Source organism: Mus musculus, chromosome 3 (assembly GCF_000001635.26).
Source record: "Mus musculus strain C57BL/6J chromosome 3, GRCm38.p6 C57BL/6J".
Taxonomy (NCBI): Eukaryota; Metazoa; Chordata; class Mammalia; order Rodentia; family Muridae; genus Mus; species Mus musculus.
The window spans coordinates 62,827,832-62,848,080 of record NC_000069.6 but is presented as its reverse complement, the minus strand read 5'-3'; the positions used below and the strand labels follow the sequence as shown (position 1 = coordinate 62,848,080).

The 20,249-nt window shown below is 36.7% G+C and overlaps 1 long non-coding RNA gene across 2 annotated transcripts in view; it reads right to left on the bottom strand.

The window, feature by feature from the left end:
- The window catches only part of Gm40062, an 88,654-nt gene that overhangs the window by 12,555 nt on the left and 55,850 nt on the right, over nucleotides 1–20,249 (bottom strand). For both annotated transcript variants that reach the window (XR_867337.1, XR_867338.1), the window contains exons 2-3: nucleotides 6,480–6,587; nucleotides 4,357–4,899 (exon numbers count right to left, since the gene is read on the bottom strand). This is a non-coding gene — a long non-coding RNA (predicted gene, 40062). The remainder of the gene's footprint in view (nucleotides 1–4,356; nucleotides 4,900–6,479; nucleotides 6,588–20,249) is intronic.

The following is a 20,249-nucleotide window of genomic DNA, read 5'->3' as shown; positions in this document are numbered from 1 at the left end:
TTGGCAATGGGACCTTTGTCACCCATCATGAAAACAGGGGTTAATCTTAAAGTTAGATATGCACAACAGAAATCTACCATTGAATAAAAGTGGCATATATGTCATTGGGACTGAACAGATTCTGAAAATACAATTAAGATACATGGCCCAAATTCCTATGGACCCTACTGCTGTTATAAAACCTCTGTCTCCAAGAATGCAGATATTGCCTCATGAATGTGTTGTATGATCAGTTTAGTAGGGAAAAGATGGTTAAAGGACTTGCTTTACATCCAATATAGGTGTCATCCAAAAGTAGATGTTGAAGCTATGAGTTACAAGTACAGGTTTAAAACCAATACCTACTGAGATGCTCACTGAGGGTTGGTTAAATATGAAAGGCTAACAGATGTTAATTACAAACATTGCTATGTCCAAATGGATAGTTATAAAAATGATAAAAATGAGGATTTTAATGGTCATAAGTGTGTATTTGCTATTGTGATCTTATCACACTCTCCATTACACTGAAGCAGTTAGTTTGATAGAATGTTAGGATAAGCTCATAAAATTTAGTTACAGTGTTAAGTCTATGGCAATACACACACACACACACACACACACACACACACTAAATAGATATAAATGTAGAAATAAACACACATAAGGGACTGTGATATCTATTTGGGGGGAAGAATTGACGTAATTTTGATTGTATGTATAACAATTGCATTATTTTGGCTAGGATTCTGACCTTGTTATTGTATTCATTTGGAAATTAAGCATGAAATAATGAGATGTTGTTGCATGGTAAGTTCACAAGGTTAATCTTGTGATATGAGACTGTCAGTGTGGTGAGATGTAGAATTATCTAGAAGAAATGGAGAATTGGGCATTTCTATAAGATTCGTTCTGGAAAGGGTTAACTGAAGAGGATGGCCAACCTTCAAACAAGTAGCCCAGGTATAATGAGATCCAAGGAAGAAGCAGTATATACTTTTTTGTGTTTTTTTTTCTTTCTGAGTGTGTTTATATATCATTCACTATTGCTATATCAAATTCCAGGACCTTCAGCTATCAAATGTGTACTGAATACCAGGGATTCTCCAGGAGCTCCCAGTCTATTAGCACCAGTCTGAAACTAACAGATATCCAGCTTCACAGGCTGAGGAGTTACTGGTTTCACTGTCTCCTGTATTTAGACAATGACCTACCCAAGCCCTATAATGTAAGCCAATCTAGTTCTCCAATCTTAACTTTCCAAAACACATGAGAAAAAAAATTAAAAAAAAAGAAAATTCTAAAACACAAAGAAAGTGAACTTTAAATAGCTTCAAAATATTCAGGCTTATCTGTTTTATGTTTTTCTCTTTTGCAGGGTCTTAGCTAACATACTAGGTCCTAACTGTGGCCATTGACATAGCAGATCCTCACTGTGGCCATTCTCTACATGTAAGCTGAGCTTAATCTTCTCTTTGTCTCAATGTAAGCACTCCTCTTATTTATTTCTTAGTTCTCATTATCTGTGTAGATGATTGTTTTTTGTTCTCATTTCATTGGCTGCCATATGCTAGCTAATTTTCAAGATAAACCCAAGAGCCAGTTGCCTGGGAGGGGGGTGGGGACAGTGAGTGGGATGAAAAGTGAATAAGTCAAAACAATAAAAATAAACTAAATTAAAGAAAAAAATACAAAGAACCAGAAAACATAAAAAGAATAAAGTAAAAAAAGTTGAATAGATTGTTCTTTTTTTCAATTTTTTTATTAGATATTTTCTTCATTTACATTTCAAATGCTATCCCGAAAGTCCCCTATACCCTCCCCCTGCCCTGCTCCCCTACCTATCCACTCCCACTTCTTGGCCCTGGCACTCCCCTGTACTGGGGCATATAAAGTTTGCAAGAACAAGGGGTCTCTCTTCCCAATGATGGCTAACTAGGCCATCTTCTGCTACATATGAAGCTAGAGACAGGAGCTCTGGGGGTACTGGTTAGTTCATATTGTTATTCCACCTATAAGGCTACAGACACTTTCAGCTCCTTGGGTACTTTCTCTAGCTCCTCCATGGGGGGCCCTGTGTTCCATCCAATAGGTGACTGTGAGCATCCACTTCTGTATTTGCCAGGCACTGGCATAACCTCACCAGAGACAGCTATATCAGGGTCCTTTCAGCAAAATCTTGCTGGCATGTGCAATAGTGTCTGTGTTTGGTGGCTGATTATGGGATGGATTCCCAGGTGGGGCAGTCTCTGAATGGTTCATCCTTTCGTCTCAGCTCCAAACTTTGCCTCTATAACTCCTTCCATAGGTATTTTATTCCCTATTCTAAGGAAGAATGAAGTATCCACATGTTTGTCTTCCTTCTTCTTGATTTTCTTGTGTTTTTCAAATTGTATCTTGGGTATTCTAAGTTTATGGGCTAATATCCACTTATCAGTGAGTGCAAATCAAGTGAGTTCTTTTGTGACTGGGTTACCTCACTCAGGATGATATCCTCCATATACATCCATTTGTCCAAGAATTTCATAAATTCATTGTTTTTAATAGCTGAGAAGTACTCCATTGTGCATATGTACCACATTTTCTGTATCCATTCCTCTGTTGAGGACATCTGGGTTACAGGAAAACACTACCAAACAGGTGATGGAATTGAATAGAGTGTTCTTAAAATAAGAAATATAAGTATTTTTGAAATTGTTTAATATAATTAGCTATTAGGGAAGCAAAATTTCAAAGGTGAATGGGGAAAGTTCACAAGGCCCCACCATTAAATGAGTAACAGGTGATCAATGGTTGCTGAGAGAGTGAAAAACAGTTTTCTCTGGATAATCCATGACAAGAGATCTTATTCTTAATGGTCAGTCCTAAACACATGTGCATGCAAACAACTTTAAATTGACTCAGGAGAATATCTATCTATCTATCTATCTATCTATCTATCTATCTATCTATCTACTTATCTCAAAATCTCTATCATCTCTATACCTACTTCTATCACTATTCTTGTCTTTAACTCTAAAACAATCTATCTCCATCTATCATCTTTCTCTGTATATCATCTGTATCTATGTATTTTTTTATAAATAATTGTAGTACAAGAGATGATAAATTTGGAATGTACTGAGGATACACAGGAGGATCTGGATGCAGGCGAAGAGAGGTATAAATGATACATATGGTTTTGTATTTAAATATGAAATTCCCAAATAATTGAAACTTAAAGAGAAAAGAAGCTACAGTATTCAGTGCTACATATACATAAATGTAACATCTATACTAAAAGTTATGACTGGTTTATTTTTTAAGAATTATATTTTCTTTGTAAAACGCAGGTGTTGGTTTTACTTAATGAAAGGAACACAACATTGAAAATGTATTTTTATGGATTGCATACTTTTGCTTTCTTCTTATCAATGATAGATTTTTTCTTTTAAACACAGAAAGAAAATTACTTTCATCTAATGTATCTAGTCATAATATCTCTATCTCCTTTCCTTAGATCAAGCATACTGATTCTTTACAGGACATTTTAAAGAATTAGTATAATTTACATGATATAAAAATATATCTAGTACTCTTTTCCTTTCTTTTTCATATAACTTCTGTATTTTCTCTTGCAGTGGCACAATTGTGATATTATCTCTAAGAAACACTTTCATGTCTCACTTTTCAAAAAGAAAACAGAAATAGGCTTTAAAAAACTTTCCTTCATAATAAGATTTTTAGTATAGTTGTTTTCATTTCTACATAGTTAATGGCTTTATGACTTTTGTAAATACTTTTATATTACTTTTGGAAATAGAGGGGTTTAGTAGATTCTCAAATGTGCCAAGTTAGAAGCAAAGAAACGATCCAAGTCAGAGGCTGAAAAGGCTTATTGATGTTATTTCCTTCGGCAGAAAACAACAGATGTTTTCCCAAAGGACATACAGAAGGCTTTCAGAAACAGTGTTTACCATATTAGTAAAAATAATCAGGAAATCTATGGTTGTATCAGCAATAAGCACCTACATTCTCAATGCCTTAAAAATCTTTTCTCCATAGGGGAAAAAAAATGTTACATGTTCAACATTGTGAGAAAAGTGTTTGTGAAGTTGGGGAAAGAAGAGATATCATTGAGCCATCTAAAAATGCCCTCCAGTGTGTATGTGTGTATGTGTGTGTGTAAATTTTTATCAAAAGGCATGTGATTGATTAGTCTGAGATGTTTTCTAATAACAGAGCATTAAACATAATATTCATTTGCTAAAACACTCTTACATTCACCAAATCTACTTGATTTTGAATAGATCTACAAGTAATTTCAGCTTCTTACATTTTTAAGATGCCACAGTGGGCATTAAACAGTCATTGTTCATAATCAAACAGCTTAATTACCTGGCATAGAAAATCGGGCTATTTTTTTTTCTCCTTTTCATTTGTCCTCTTCATGTGTGATGAAGACAGCCAGGTTGTTAAAATTGAACTTCGCATAGAGTGATGAGCTTCAAGCGCAGAAGGATCAGCCTCCAACTTGTGACCCATTTATAAGCAATGGGAGATAATAAAAACAGTTTTATGGAGATCATACATGAAGCATGTGCATAAAGAATAGTTCATTTGCAAAATATATAGGATACATTTATCAAATGTCAAGTATTGAAAGATAATGAATTGCTAGGGAATCTAAGATTAATCTTGGTCTAACTCCTTCCTCACCTTACTCTCTCTTTGTACACTCAATCCAGCTATACTGATCTTTTTGACATTGTTTTAAAATGTGACACCTATTCCAGGGCTGGGCTTTGAATCTGTCACTCTAGCATCTATTTCTGCAGAGACTTCAAAGGGTTAGCTTGCCATTCTCTGTCAGGTTTCAAGACTAGTTTATCAGTGAGAACTTACAGGAGAGCTCTGTAAGATCTGCCACCATCCTCGTGCCTAGGACAGCAGATAAAAGCGAGTCAAATACAATATTGCAGATACAGAACAATAAGATGACTTGCTTAAAACATATTAAAATGAACACATTCTACAACTCGCTAGCAATGCCAATCTGTACCTCTCTTTGCTTCACCTATTAAAAGAATGAAGAACATTCAAGAAGGTTCATGCTTTAGAAGAAGCCAATGCAATTCCAAGAACACAAGGTGACTGTGAGGGGCTCAGAGGGATCGTGTGAAGGTACTTCAAGGACATTAATACAGATATTACTCTATTTGATAATCTGAAGTCTCTTGGGTGAAAAAAAAAATCTTTGTAGGATTTAAAAGAAGCCAGGCAGTTTTTGTTCAATATCCCAAATTCAGATTATTGAATGAAATTAAACTAGTATCCAATCCAGCTGTTTTCATTCCACAAGCTGTATCACATAATCACAAAGATCTCAGAGGGGAAAATGGATGCTCTCCAACTTTGGAAACAACATAGAACTGGATGATGCTAATGATTTGGATGTAGAATTTAAAGAAGCTCTTTAGGCTTTGTTGAAAGAAAAATACCAATCAGACGCCAGGGAAGGTTGTTTTAGTTTATAAGTCCTATGAGGAAAGAAAAAAAATGAGTTCCAAAATGTCTGCTTCAGGACAGGATAAAATGTCGATGGCAACTAAAAAAGTAAGCAAACAAACAAACAAAAAACTCAGAAAAGTATAAAATTTCATTTAGGAAACCAATTAATTTAAAGAGCATGAAATCCTAGAGAAGTGGGGCAATTTAAAGGTAGATTGACAACCTTTTCTTCTGGAAATATTGGTTGACTATGGGTATAAACTGAAGGCTGAAAAATGAGTATGTTTAAAATGAGGAGCATGTTCCAGGGCTCCAGTAAGCATTCACATCTTTGTCAGCTGTGTGAGTGAGGGATAAAATTGGAGATCAAAGAGAACTCAAGCATAGCTGTTTTCCGTCTCAAAACTATTGTGCTCTAAAGATGTTAGACAAAGATTTAAAAGACTACATCAGATAACTCTGAAAAACTGGGACAAATCCAATATTTTAAAATTCAATCAATCCACTATTTTCAATTAGAAGCCTCTTGACCACAGCATAGAAACATACAAATCCTGGAAGGGTAAGTCAGAGCAAGGGATTATACCTAGTATCACTTGTGCTTGCATGAATGTGGCCAAAGCTCTTCAAATTAACATGCCACTCAACATTTAACATGAAATATAGATGGAATATATACTAAAAGTGAAAGACTAGATTATCAGATTGAAATAGAAATAATTATATCATATATTAATGAAACATATCTTACACATAAAAATACAGAAAAGAAGTTAAACGATAGCATAGAGAACAATTTCCTATTACTCCTGAAAGAATCTTCTTTTTTGAAAGGAAAATGAGAAATTTTAAACAAATTTGTCTGAAATTATTTGAAAAATTGATCTTTAAGAATGAAGTATTTCTACATACAGAGCTACATGGTACTAAAGAGCTGGTGGCTGGATAAGAGTGCTATAAAATACTGTCTTCTGGACATGGACATGTAACTTACGCATGTATGAACTCACAGTAGGTGTGGTTTCCAGCCCAAGACCCTTAGAAGACCAGGCCAGCAAAACTCCAATGTGTATGGGGGAGGTCTCATGAGCTGAAGAGCTATTGACAGCTGATGGATCCTGGGGGGGGGGGAGAGAGAGAGACAGAGAGAGAGAGAGAGAGAGTCATTTTTCTTTAGAGATGTGGTTTTGGTGGTTGTCTATGCTTCAATGAGTGACTAGCCCAACACTCATGTACATATTGAGAGTGCTAAATGAACACATATGACATTGGAACAAACAAACAATGATAAGGGAATGTATTTGGGAAGAGGATATATTAGAGGAATGGGAGTAACTAGAGGGGAAAAACAGAGCATATGATCAAATATATTTTAATATGTCTTAACCAGAGTTACTATTGCTATGATAAAACACTGTGACCAAAAGGAATATGGGGAGAAGAGGGTTTATTTGGCTTACAGTTTCAAATCATAGTTCATCATTGACAGAAGTCAGGATACAGACATACAGTGACATGCATGTCTCCCAGGCAAACAAGGGAGGAACATGGAGGCAGGGGCTGATACAAAGGATGTTGAGAGGTGTTGCTCACTAGCTTGCTCCTCATGGCTTGCTCAGCCTGATTTCTTATAGAACCCAGGATTTCAAGCCAAGGAATGATGCCACTCAAAATGGGCTGGGCCTGCTAGCTAGCATCAATCATTAATTGAAAAAATTATCCTGCAGACATGTCTACATCTGATCTTAGTTAGGCATTTTCTCAATTGAAGTTAATTTCTTTTGTGATGTTGCTAGATTATATTAAATTAGCATAAAACCAGTCAGCACATCATACAAAACATATGTGTGAATTTATCAAAGAATAAAATATTATTAAGAATAACAGAAAAATAAACAGGAAAAAAAGAGAATGTCACAAAATAGGGGTCAAATGTACGATTAAAACTGTTAAACCTCACAAGAGACAGCTATATCAGGGTCCTTTCAGCAAAATCTTGCTAGTGTATGCAATGGTGTCAGTGTTTGGAGGCTGATTATGGAATGGATCCCTAGGTATGGCAGTCTAGTTAAAGGGATCTGTAACCCTATAGGTGGAACAACAATATGAACTAACCAGTACCCCCCAGAGCTCGTGTCTCTGGCTGCATATGTGTCAGAAGATGGCCTAACTGGCCATCACTGGAGAGGCCCATTGGTCTTGCAGACTTTATATGCCTCAGTACAGGGGAATGCCAGGGCCAAGAAGTGGGAGTAGGTGGATAGGGGAGTCGGGGGGGGGGGGCATGGGGAATTTTGGGATAGCATTGGAAATGTAAATGAAGAAAATACCTAATAAACCACCCCCCCAAAACCAAACTGTTAAACCTATACACTACAGCAGATTCAAGATTCATATAATATTAGTAAACACAAAATTAGGAAATTTATAAGCATAGGAAAGATTTACTAAACCTGCTGCAAGAGTGTATAGAAAACATGGAAAGCACATAAAAGATACAGACTAATGGTCAAAACTGACTTAATTTTCACATGTAAAGTGCCACATCAAACATGAATAGACAGTATTCTTTTAATGCATTTTAAAATATTTTATTCTCATTCAAGTTATTCAGAGAAATAGAACAAATGGCATGTATGTCTATATATGTGTGTCCATATGTCAAAAACATTTACTATAAGGAATTAGAGAACTGGTGTCTTATTTCAATTCATAACCTGGAGAATACTGTATACCCAGAAAGAACTTGTGTTTTAGTTTAAAGGCTCTGAGGCAGGTGTACTGTCATTACTCAAGGTAGAGATCAGCCTTTTATTCCACTCAGATCTTCAACTCATCAGATGCAACCCACACACACTGTGAAGGGCAATCCACTTATTGTACCAATTTAAAAGCTTATCTTATCCAAAAGCATTTTCACAGAAACCCTCAGAATAATAACTAACAAAATATTTGGACAGCACATAGCACAATCAAAGAAACACATAAATTAACCATCATGCTCTCATAAACAATTTCTTCCTACTTTCAGACCACAATGGAGTCAAGCTAGAATCAGAAAGTAGTGGGGACAGTACTCAAATTATCAGTAAGAGTAACACAAACAAAGGGAAAAGTAGGTCTGGTAATTTGAATGAAATGTTAAAGTTCTAATAGGAACATTTTAAAACTGCCAGTGAATACATAAAATTTAAGTCATGTCTATCTACTAAGAAATTGAATTTAATATAGTTTACTCTAGAAAAGGAAATCCCAGACAGAGAGCTTGGTGAAATCTGCTAGGCAGGAAAAGAGCCATACTTGACTATTGATGTAGTTAACAGAATACCATATTTAACAACTATTTTATGAGGTCATTGTATCCTTGACTCAATAACTAGACACAACTGCTATAAAAATTACTACCCTCAAGAGCAGCAGGATATAAAAAAGAGAGGAAAAGAAATAGGTCAGTATCATGAACACTTAGTCATGGCCAAGGAACGTGTAGAAGAGTACGTTAAACAGCTTAGCATTTTAGAAGTCTACAGTCTAGGATTATAGGGACTGATCTTTGAAAGCAATAGCCACTAAATTATTTTCATGAATATATTCGATCTAATTTTAACCCATACTAGAGTTTATCAAGAACTTTCACATGGCATCATCTATGTGCAATATTAAAGATAAATGGTTATGAAATAATTGTGTTTGTTAGATTATTTGTATTTGTTAGAATCAAACCCAGTCACTTCCACACATATACCAGGTTCTATTGAAACAAACTACATGCCCAGTCCAGATTCCTTTGAGATTTTTATAAACCTATGCTCATGTCACAGGAAATAAAATAGAAAACATATTTATGAACTTAGAATACCACATTATACATTTAAAAATATCTCAACATAAAATTATGATTTTTAAAGGTACAACTAAGTTCAGTTATTGAAAAACTCATTGCAACCGCCTCAGCATCAAGTTTATTGGCTAGGCCTATGTTTCACTTTACCACAGCCTTTTGGGTTTAAAATATGTTCAATAACTCTTCCTAATTTCTGTCTTTAGTCTGATATGCCCTCTCTTCCTCCTTTCTTTTCTTCCTTTCTTCGGTGATACATCCTGTGTGGCCACAAATACGACAGAGAGCTCCCCTCATCTCTCACCTATTCAGACCAACTAAGAGCTTTAACAACTCAGAAGCATTCTTGCTAACTTGCTCCGAAAGAAGACATATCAAAATATGACACCAAATAAATTTCTGAAACTTCCAGCTCTGTTGACTAAAGTCTTCACAATTTTTTTTATTCTACCTGACTGAAGAAAACAAAACAAAACAAAACAATTTGTGAAGTTGAGATTAAAATGATATTGGTTTAGTTAGGAAGACAAGCTAAGAGGTTAAGAGGGAAGGCTCATGCTTTATTTCTGCGATAAATGATTTAAAAATTGCTAAAGTCCTGCAGGAAACATCGTCACATTCTACATCTGTCACAGACTTTGCATAAATACATACTTCTCAGTAACAAAATATATCCTCAGTATTCTTTAAGATGCAGACATTCAGACAAGATACTGTACACAGGACTCTTGCTATGCAGGACACCAATGAAGTGATACCAACCTAAGCTCTCCATGACCAGTGAGTGAGCTGGTAGTCAAATAGCTTCTTATAAACTCTTCCCTTTGTGCCGTTTAAAACTTCCATCTGCTTCAGCCTCATTAAGTGGTAAGTTTAACTTACCACAGCATGCACATCTCTGTTATAATATTTTCTACCCCCAAATACACGTTGTTATTCTTCAGAAGATACTTCTCTGTTGTTTATATTGAAAACTACAGAGCTAGGGAGATGACATGGTTGATTAAATTATTCCTGCAGGATTTTGAGTAACTGAGCTCAAACTCCAGCACCTACATTAAAACCTGGCAGAGTTGTTGCATATGAACCAATGACAAAAAGATTACTGGGGCTAGCTGGCCAGCCATTGCAGTCAAATCAGCAAACTCCAAGTTCAGTAAGAGACCCTGCTTCAAAAGGTAAGCTATTCAAAACACATTGAAAAAGACACTTGACATTGGTCTCTGGCTTCCGCATGTACACCCTCTCCCATACTGTACTCACTATCACAAACACATGTACATGTACACACACACAGACAGACATACAGACTCACACACCACAGGCCAATAAAGAACAAAGGAGGGAGGGAGGGAGGGGAGAGAGAGAGAGAGAGAGAGAGAGAGAGAGAGAGAGAGAGAGAGAGAGAGGAGAGAGAGAGAATGTTCTAAGAAGGAATGGCCAGTCATTGCCTTAGTTATTTAATGACTTAATATCTAGTAACACCCATGAGTTCTCCAGGCTCCAAGATAGTATTGAACACATGGTCAATAGAAGGCTCTGGTTAAACTCAGTAGGTTACAAAACAAAACAACAAACAAGGCATGAAAATGGAAAAGGGCTTTGTAGGGAAAGTGGTAGTTTGTGGGGTGGGAGGGGATGGAAGTGTGAGACTAGGAAGAATGTATTCTGCATACATCTGAAACTGTCAATAATTAAAGTCGGTTAATAATAAGTGCTGAAATCGAAGGAATGCCTACCATCAGTGAGCTATTATCAATGTATACTATGCTGAAGATGCCAAATTCCAGCTTCCTGACACAGCTAGACTGTCTTCTGAGTTCATAAAGCATGCGTGTCAAGTTATCTTTGAGGTCATTTACTTCCAGAAGTGACTCAGGTTCTAGATTTTGGATTGAATGTGCCATGATGATGGAGAGTGAGAAAAACCCATTCATGTTCTACTACCCAGAACCAAGCACATAACATTCGTTTAAACCCAATAGTCTGTATAAATTATAAATTAAGCTACAAATTTTTACAAATTAAATTACTAGTTAAATTCAAATACCATTTACAGCTACCAAGACTTACATTTTCATTTGTTTGTTTTGTTTTGTTTTTGTTTTTGTTTTTTCGAGACAGGGTTTCTCTGTATAGCCCTGGCTGTCCTGGAACTCATTTTGTAGACCAGGCTGGCTGGAACTCAGAAATCTGTCTGTCTCTGCCTCCCAAGTGCTGGGATGGCATGTGCCACAACTACCCAGCTAGACTTACTCTGCTTCAAGGAATTATAGAAAAGGTGAATTTACTTTAGTGTGCTGGGAGATAAAGAATTGCAATCTGTAGAAGTAAAATAAACATAACACCAAATAGTGAAAGTGAAGCCAGCACCTGTCAAGATGGCAATTTAATAGCAGAAAGAAAGCATTCAAAAGGCGAATCCTCTCACGAGGAGCTGGTTTCTCTCGGCCCTCTACAAGGAATGCCTGTATTGCAAATAGAAAGCAGTAATTGCCTGAATTTCAAGACCTGTGAGATAAACAAGTGTCAGGAGGTCGAAATACTCTCACAGGTGAGTGAAGGTTTGTTAGCATGAACTAGCAACCTCTGCAGATATGTTGTACTAAATGAAAGGGCGAAACGGAAAAGCAACCCAAGGGAACGCAAGTTAAAAGCTGGTGCTGGCGGGAAGGCACAGAGCACAGCACTCATTAGAAGTCCTCTGGGGCTGACTTCAAAACAGCTAATAAGGCTTGCTGACAGGCCTCATAGCCACGTTTTTTCTTGTTTCTGTTCTTTTGGTTTTGACTCTTCTGCAGAGACTGCAGTTTGCTGCTAATCTTAAACACACACACACACACACACACACACATATAATATATCTAATGCAACGTTCTAAATGACCTTGAGGCCTGTGGATGGTTGCTGGAAGTGCTGAAGAGAGACTGAGGAGGCAAGGTTTTCTTTCTGTGCTTGACCCTTTATCCAGATCTGCTGAAGCTCAGAACTGGGTTTCTTACTCAGCCCCTCCCTTCCATTGTTTTCTTTCTCTCCATTGTGCTTGATCTCTGAGCAAACAATCTGGAGTCCAGTTCTTGCAGTAGCTGTTGTAGCCTTCACATCCTCTGCTTCTACACCCTGCAAGGAACATAGCCAAGAGCCAGCCATCCTGGAAACTGAATTTCTGTTACAGCTGAGAAACCAAACGGAGAGTATTTAAAGTTTAAAGTTAGTCCCTTTCAGGATTCATTTTGAATTGTTGTTGTTGTTTATTGTTTTTATTGTAGGAAGAATGCATTTAAACAAATAGAGAATCTTCTACCTCCTCCCTCAATCTAAAGCATTTGATGTGGGGCCGGAGCTATGGTTCAGCCATTACAAGCTAAAACTCAAAACCAACAGAATAACAATGTAATGTGAAGCCTTTATCCAGGTATTATCATATACATAAACTTCTATGTGTAATATATGTAAATATACGCATTTGCAAAGCTTTAGATAGTTTTTTTTCACAGTTCCTTAGCTAAGGATATACCCAGGCTTTTCTATGTTGCTCCATGTATTGTAGATTGTATTTTTCTACGTGATGATCATTTTTATAAAGATGCTCCTGTTGATGGACAGTCATACACAGATCATGTTTCTGTGACATTGTGGAACTCCTGTGAGTTATTCATGTTTTCATTCTCCGTAATATTGAGAGCATACAGATCTAAATGTTTACCTGGTTTTTCTGACCCTGAAGACAGCACAGTCTTTCAACATAGGTATATGTTGTAGTACACAGTTCAACCTGTGTTTACAAGTATGCTTTCTTTATGAAATGGTTTTGTAAATCAGGAGCAAAGATTAATATAATAGAAATGTTTCCCAAACAAAATTTATAGAAATGCCTAACTTGAAAAACCCTTTTTAAATTTTGCAGCCTGGAGTTTTCTTACAAGGAAAAGCCATACAAAGCAGTTCTTAGGATAGAGAAAGATAAGCACTGTAAGACTCTTTCTGGACAATGCTTGGTACATTAACTTTTTATTATTCCTACATTCAGAGTTATGCCTTGAAGTATTTTCTTCCTGGATTCATAATTTTTAAAATTTATTTTGTAGTGTATCTTTAGTAATTGATAGATACATTTTTTGAGCCTTTAGGATTTTTTAATTTTAGTTTTTCTGGTTCTCATCCCATTCCTCCTTCCCCCCTATCTCCAAGAGGATACACCTCTGCCAGCCTCTCTGTTCCTCAAGTCTCTCAAGGGTTAGGCGCCCAGGTAATCCTCTGCTATATATCTGTGGGGTTGGGGGGGGGGTTGTGGGGGTTGGACCAGCTCCTGTATGCTGTCTAGTTGGTGGCTCAGTGTCTGAGAGATCTCGGGGTCTGCCTTAGTCTTGAGCCTGCTGATCTTCCTATGGGTCACCCTCCTCCTCATCTTCTTCTAGCCTTTCCCTATTTAAACCACAAGGGTCCCCGCCTTCAGTCCAATGGTTGGGTGTAAGCATCTGCTTCTGTCTCAGTCAGCTGCTTGTTGGAGCCTTTTACAGAACAACCATGCTAGGCTTGTGCCTGTATGCACACCATAGCCTCAGTAATAGTGTCAGGCCTTGCAGCGTCCCCTTGAGATAGATCCCAAGTTGGACCTGTCACTGGGCAGCCTTTCCCTCAGTCTCTTCTCCATTTTTTTTCCCTGTAGTTCTTTTAGATAGGAGCAATTCTGGGTCAGAGTTTTTAACTGTGGGATGGTAACCCCATCCCGCCATTTGATGCCCTGTCTTTCTACTGGAGATGAAATCTATGAGTTCCCTTTCCCCACTGTTGGGCATTTTATCTAACGTCCCTCCTTTTGAGTTCTGAGATCCTCTCAGCTCCAAGGTCTCTGATACTTTCTAGAGGGTCCCCCACCCCCACCTCCAAACCCTCAAGGTTGCATATTTTAATTTATTTTGCTGGCCTTCAGGGCTGCTTTCCTGTCCCCCTATACCTGATCATATTCCCCCTTCCCCTCTCTGTCTCCTCTCCCACCCAGTTGCCTCCTTCCCTCTGCCTTCAGTAATTATTTTTTTCTCTGTCCCGTGTGGGATTAAAGCATCCCAACTTGGGCACTTCTGCTTGATAACCTTCCTGAGTTCTGTGGATTGTATCCTAAGTATTCTGTACTTTTTTGGCTAATATCCACTTATAGAGTGCATACCATGCTTATCCTTGTGTGTCCAAGTTACCTAACCCAGGATGACATTTTCTAATTCCATCCACTTGCCTGTAAAACTCATGATGTCCTCACTTTTAATAGCTGAATAGTATTCTATGGTATAAATGAACCACATTTTTTGTATCGATTCTTCTTTTGTGAAGCGTCTGGGTTGTTCCCAGTTTCTGGCTATTACAAATAAGGCCACTATAAACACAGTGGAGCACGTGCCCCTGTGGTATGGTGGGGCATCTTTTGGGTATATGCCCAAGAGTAGTACAGCTGGGTCTTCAGGTGGATCTATTTCTAATTTTCTGAGAAACCTCCAGATTGATTTCCAGAGTGGTTGTACCAGTTTTCAATCTCACCAGAAATGGAGGAGTGTTCCTCTTTCTCTATCTCCACACCAACATGTCCTGTTACCTGAGTTTTTATCTTAGCCATTCTGATTGGATTGGTGTACGGTGGAATCTCAGGGTCCTTTTGATTTGCATTTTCCTGATGACTAAAGACTCTGAACACTTCTTTAAGTGCATCTCAGGCATTCAAGATTCCTCTGTTGTGAATCATCTGTTTAGCTCTATATTCCATTTTTTAATTGGGTTGTTTGGTTTCTTGAAGATTAGCTTTTTGAGTTCTTTATATATTTTGGATATTAGCCCTCTATCAGATGTGGGGTTAGTGAAGATTTTTTCCCCCAATCTGTAGGTTGCTGATTTGTTCTATTGACTATGTTCTTTGCCTTACTGAAGCTTTCCAGTTTCATGAGGTCCCATTTATCAATTCTGGATCTTAGATCCTGAGCCACTGGAGTTCTGTTTAGGAAATTTCTCCTCGTGCCAGTGATTTTGACACTCTTTTCTACTTTCTCTTTTATTAGATTCAGTGTATCTGGTTTTATGCTGAAGTCTGGTTATGTTTTGCAAAGTGACAAATATGGATCTATTTTCATTTTTCTTCATACTGACTGCCAGTTAGGACAGCACCATTTATTAAAGATGCTTTTTTCCCCCATTGTATATATTTTATTTTGCTCCTTTGTCAAAAAACAAGTGCCCATAAGTGGGTTTATTTTTGGGTCTTCAAATCTATTTCATTGATCTACCTGTCTGTCTCTGTACCAATACCATGCAGTTTTTATCACTAACTCTCTGTTGTACAGCTTGAGGTCAGGGGTGGTGATTCCCCCAGTTTTTATATTATTAAGAATTGTTTTTGCTATCCTGAGTTTTTGTTTTTCCATATGAAATTGAGGACTGCTCTTTCCATGTCTGTGAAGAACTGTGTTGGGATTTTGATGGGGATTGTGTTGCATCTCTAGAGTGCTTTTGGTAAGATGGCCATTTTTTGCTATGTTAATCCTACCATTCCATGGGCATGGGCGTCTTTTTGATATTTACATATATTTTCTTCTGTTTTGCAACAACAGTGAGTCCTAGACATTTTGTTTAGATTTTGTTTCTGAAATCCTGAGCACAATAAAAGCATATCAAATATATAACAGCATTCATTTTAATCACCGAACAACCAAGAACAACAAAAACAGAATAAGAGAAAAAATAAATGCCTTTTTATGTCAAAATACCTCTGGTATTTATAAGAAAATAGCCAAGTGTTGGAGAGTTGGATATATATAAGTTTAGTCATTGGTTTTTTAAAGTAATTTTGTCATTCATCTAGAATTTGTACTTTATGTTATATGTATTTTATATGTTCTGTTAGTATAAAGTGTTTCATTTATGTCAATACCTCCATAGGGATACTTTCCTTGTCACATGATTGAGTTATTTCTTTTTCAAAATAGTAAGGCTGGCCACAGTTCATGAGTTTGAGTTTAATGTTTTCAGAAGGTTCTCCATTTGACAAAGTCTACATGCTCTTAGGGCATTCCCTCTACTAATGCTGCTGTGGTGTTTCTGGAACCTGCATTGTGAGAACATTACCTTCTTCATGAGCTGCTTCTGTCCCCAGAGCACTTTCTGTCTTTTCATCTCCTTTGAGCAGACAGTGAAGCCTAAATTGTTCCTCTGTTGCTCAGCTTATGTTTGCACTGTCTACTTTTCTTCTATGTTCTGAGCAATGTTCATTCAAGTCACACAGCTTCCATGCTCTTTATTTAATTTCTGCTAGATTTTAGCTCTAGCTACTCTTTTATTCCACTCATCTTTTGTCTTTAGTTTCAACAATCATATTTGAAGTTCTAATATATGTTATATAATTACTGTGTTTAAAAAAGTATATTATAAAGATCAGATCGTTCCTACTTTTTAAAAGTTACATTTTAAATGTAATAACCTATTCCTTTCTATAGCCTAGTAAGATAGTTTTACTTATTAACTCAAATTGGTTGATCTGAAAAGAAAAGTACAATGATGTTAAAAGCCTCAACAAAGATGGCAAACTTGACCCAGTTTCCATGGTTTTAGCCATTATATTCTCCTTCCTTTCTTCATTTGTGAGTTATGTACACAAACATTTATTTTTAAAAGAGTTTCTATAGCTATTTTAAGTTACACAGTAATGGATTTTATTGTGACATCTTAATACATGGATGTGATGTATTTTGATTTTATTCACTCCCATTTTCTAGTCTTACTGATCCCTTCTTCTCAACTGACCCATTTCCTATTTTAATGTTATCATCATCATCATTATTTTCTGGTGACCCAGTGAGTGACTGCTTATAATAGCACAAGTGAGGTGTGATATACAGGAATGTGGGCAACCTACCAGTTATACTACTGAGGGAAATGTTTCTTCCTCCTACAGGACAGATCAATTGCCTATTGATCCACAGAGAGGGTGGAACCTTATGAGCCCCTGTCGCACAACAGACTGTTGATGCCTTCAGTCTTACACACATATCATCAAAGCTGCTGGGAGTCTAAGAGTACAGCAATCATGTCTTATCAGGAAGATAGCATTCAATAATGTTCCCCTTACTATAGCTCTTACACTCTTTCTCCCCCTCTTCTGCAATCTTCCTTGAGCCTTGAAGGGATGGTATAGATGTCCTCCCCTCACAGACAGGAATAGAGAGATACATCCTCAGTTTAAGAGCACTGACTATTCTTCCAGAGGACCCAGGTTCAACCCCCAACACTCACAGGGTAGCTAACAACCATCTGTAACTCTAGTTCCAAGGCAATCTGACAACTTCTTCTGTACTTTATAGGCTCAGCGCACATATAGTACACAGACATATATACACACAGAATACTTACACATAGAAAATAAAATTAAATGTTTCAAATAAAGGGAAATATGAACTTCCAGATTTTTCAGTTAATATGAGCATTATATAAATATAGTTTTTGAAGTCAGTTTGAAACTATGGCTATTTTAGGGGCAATTTTTCTAATGGTAAGAATTAAATATTTAATTTGTTTAGCAAATTCCATATACTACTAAGTTAAAACAGCTTCACAATAACATGGCAATATCTTTGGCATCTACTTCCATATATAAAGCAATTAAAGACTCCAGGCCTTCTCATTTAAATGGTCACTAATTAGCTCAGGAGATAATTTTTGTTTTCCTATTTTTTTTTTAATTTAATTTCTCTTCCTAATAAATGACTTCAACTCTAGAAGTAATGTCATTTTTAGAAATATTGCCCAAATACGCTCTTTTTAAAAGGTTATTAAAAATTCTACTTGTGCTGAGGCAATCAGACAAGTTTCCTCGACCCATCCTGAACAAAAACCTGGAGACTGATTGTCTGGACAAGTGAAATAGGAGAGAATGTAAATGTGAGCACATCAGGCCTGGCTGTGGGCAACAGTGAGGCGCCAGCTGCAAAACAGGCTTAATTAAGTATTTGCTGGCAAAAATCAACACTCCCAAACTTAGTCTCTTTCCTAGACTGGCTCAAAGAATAATGGCAGATAAGTTGTTCACACACACACACACACAATGTTAAGAATTGACATTAGAGGTTGATTTTAAGATATTTCAATTTTCCATTTAAAGGATCATTAGAGGTGGGCAACCTGGTGAATATTTTATTGAAGTTAGTAGGGGAAAAATTAAGTGAGAAACTTGAAACTCTATTCAGAACATTGTAAAAATAATGTATCATTGATTGAAGTCCTGGGTGTGAATACAAGATAAAGTAGCTGAAAAATAGTAAAAGGATCAATAGACTACTGGTCAAAATTAATTGAAAGGATTAATTTAATGAAACAAATTGAACCAAAAATAAGGGTCTTAGAAAATAGAAGCTCTATAACCAAAAGTCTTCAGGTCTTCTCAAGACCAGAAAGGATTTTCCAAATTTCACATGTCTTCTGCTAAGACCCTGTCCAATACTCCATTAAATAACTGTGGTACTGTGGTAGCAGATAACTGCTCCCATTATTATATCTCTAGTTTTCTTATTCAGAAATAAGGGCTATCTAAAATTTGACATTGTGACACAAAGTTATCTTTTACAAAGTTTACCCTCAAAGCCTCTGCAATAATTACATAGATTTGACAATATTTTTATTGTGTTTTTTGAAAGGTTACAATGTTATACTGTGCTTTATTTATAGCTACCCTTGGCCACAGGCAGTCCACAGGCCATGAGTTAAGAACCAACCCTTGGAGACAACCAGAGGTAATCTGCTCTACAGACCACTCTGATTCTTGTCTCCTAAAATATGTGACTTACAACATTGTGGAATTGAGAGATTAGGATTCTAGATGGATAACTATGTGGCACTGAAGACACATAGGATGTAAATGAATTGTGGTACAATGTAAAACTCTGCAGAAACCTGTACTTATTATGACCTCATTAACTTTAACACAATTATAAAGACAAGACTGGTATAAAAATTTATAATATGAGCCTCTTGATGAAATGAACCATAACAGATTCATATTTGCTATCTCTGGCAATGAATACATTTACTGATAGAACAGCATCAGATAAATTAGTATTGATTTATTGGATATATGAATAAACATAAAGTATGTATAGAATAGATGCATTAGCACTGGTGTATTTATTGTAAGTATCTATTTTTGTCTGATTTTTCTTTGGAACATGGTTTACTATTCACTCTACATAATCCCATTAGGACAGTGAGATAAGGAATCCCACTCATTATTTTGCACATGATCTAGTTTAAGACAAACTTCTTCAGGGAATCTGAATCTTGAATAGAATGATACTGAGTTGTATTTGGTTGAATTCAGCAACAATGTGCAGACCAGATTGTCCTCAGTTCCTGCTCTTTAACTCAATGGAATGCTAAGCGCTCTCCCTCTCCCTCCCCTCTTTCAGTAGTGTTAGAACCTCCACTACTATGAGTTACAAATTGCACCCACAGCAGTCACTTTACATCAGTATGACAAAGTTTCCTCACAGGAACAACTTAAGGGAGGACAGAAAATTTTATCACTTCAGATAACTTTAGTCCATCCCAGGGGGAATGGAACGACACCTCAACTTCTCAACTTATACTAGAACAAGAAGGAAAAACCTCAGAAATGTTCCCTAGTATCCCAACTCTACCAGGTAGATTCCATTTTCAAAAAGTGCCATAATATCCCTAAATATCACCCTCACTGAGGAACAAACATTCAAAATATCCACCTTTCAAATTCAAACAGCTGGGTTCTGATGTGTGCCTCACACAGTGTTATGGTGCTGGAGCAGTCAAAATTCTACCAGAAACAGTACTTTCCTGCAAACATTTAAGGTTTTGTGAGGAAGATAAGGAGTATCAAGACATAATCATAAGATAAAATGTGATTCATGACAAAGCATGCAGTATCAAAGAAAGT